This window comes from Arachis ipaensis, chromosome B07, assembly GCF_000816755.2.
Source record: "Arachis ipaensis cultivar K30076 chromosome B07, Araip1.1, whole genome shotgun sequence".
Taxonomy (NCBI): Eukaryota; Viridiplantae; Streptophyta; class Magnoliopsida; order Fabales; family Fabaceae; genus Arachis; species Arachis ipaensis.
Window position 1 is genome coordinate 11053885 of NC_029791.2, and position 2167 is coordinate 11056051.

The 2167-nt window shown below is 27.4% G+C and overlaps 1 pseudogene; it reads left to right on the top strand.

Moving 5' to 3' along the window:
- The window catches only part of LOC107606615, a 6568-nt pseudogene that overhangs the window by 2861 nt on the left and 1540 nt on the right, over positions 1-2167 (top strand).

Sequence of the window (2167 nt, forward strand, 5' to 3'; positions counted from 1 at the left end):
TTTTTAATTTTTTTAGATAAACTCATATATATAAGTGTAATTACATGTAATAACTGACCTACATTTTAATTCAGATAGTATATAGTATATAGTATATATATTATTTTGAGAAAGGTACAGAAAGAAACAGTATATTTGTGTGATTATATTTCTAAAATAGCCTGATTTTGTATACAGTTTTTGATATTTTTAACGTAAATCCTATTAATATAAGTGAATATATAATTTGATAGGCATGCATTCAAAAATATATTATTTATTCAGTTTTTCTAATAAAACACGGAAAAAAATTTAATGCTTTTATGGTTACCATAATTAACCTATGTTTGGTAAGCTAGTATTTGATAGCAAAAACATGACAAAATACAAAGAGATAGCAATAACATAAAATATTTTGTTTAATTTTGTTTCACTTTCTTGTTTTCTCTATTTCTAGAAATACAAAAATACATAAGATCATGGTATGGAACAAAGTATTTTGTATTTATCTTTATATTTAAAACTTTTTTTTCTCCATATTTGTATTTTGTCTTTAAAAGTAAATGCTAGCTAAATATCTCAAGATAAAAAAGTATAAAAATAAGAGATAAAAAACAAATTAAAACAGGAAAATTATGAATTTTTCTAATATATTTATTTAGGCTAAAATATATTTTTTTTGTCTCCTAAAATTTAGCAAAAATTTAAAAAATATTTCTAAATTTTATTTTGTTTTAATTTTATTCCAAAAGTTTTCGATTTGCATCAAATATACTCCCAACAGCTAAATTTTTAAAAAATTTAAAACCAATCCAACAATAATGCATGACAACTATGCTTGATTTATTTGTGTTAAAGATTGTTCTTATATAATTATTGTTGAATTGATCCTAAATTTTTTTAAAAATTAGCTGTCAAAACTTAGAAGTATATTTGACCCAAATCAAAAATTTTTAGGACAAAATTAAAACAAAAAAATAGGTGTATTTTTTAAACTTTTACCAAACTTTAGAAATAAAAATATACTTTATCTATCCTATTTATTTATATGTTTTGGCATTTTTCTCCAAATAATTTATATTTTTATCTTGAGATAATAATTACCAAATAAATAAGTATTGAATATCATGGTGGTTTTGAAACTAAAGATATGTGGAATTAATTGCATTGGAGCATGTAGGGTAGCTACTACAAAGGGGAGATGATGGGATTATTGAGAAGACAGAAAGTGATAAAATTTACCCACACTGATTCTCGCCTTGTCAATAATGGTCTTCCTGATTCAATTCAGAAAATACGTTGTCGTACCATGTATAAAGCTCTTAGATTTTCAGTGCCAATTGAAGGGCTTGCAATGAAGTTGGTAAATAGACTTAGAAACAATACGCATTATCTTGCCCTCCATCTAAGGTACTTAAGTAAACTTTAGAAATTTTTAAAACCAAAGATTTTAAATTCTATAAAAGGCCGTATTAAAATTAAACCAGTAAACTAAGCTAACTTAGCTTCTAATTAACAATTGTCTTATAAAAACATGGAAAACAAAATGCAGATATGAAAAGGACATGCTTGCATTCACAGGATGCAATCACAACCTAACAAAAGAAGAAGCAAGAGAAGTGAGAGAAATGAGATACAAAGTGAAACATTGGAAGAACAAAGAGATTGATAGCAAATCAAAGAGGCTAAAGGGTGTTTGCCCCATGACTCCAAGAGAAGTAGCATTGTTCCTTGAAGCAATTGGGTTCCCTCTTGACACAAAAATCTACATAGCTGCTGGTAACATTTATGGCTCACAAGGACTCAAACCACTTGAAACCAAGTACCCTAATGTCTTCTCACACTCCACTTTGGCCACAAAAGAAGAGCTTGAACCCTTTAGGATCCACCAGAATCAGCTTGCTGCTTTGGATTATGTTATTTCGGTTGAAAGTGATGTTTTTCTTTACACCTATGATGGCAACATGGCTAAAGCTGTACGAGGTCACAGAGCATTTCAAGGATTTCGTAAAACCATTGCCCCAAACAAGTAATTATTTTCTTATTTCTATTTATATCAAGATTTTTTTTAGTACATACTAATTAAGGCTGTGTTTGTTTCTGACAGGACAAGATAAGATATAAATGACAAAGATACAAACTTTTGTGTTCTTAATTCTATTTGGTGATTAACTAGAACATATTATGA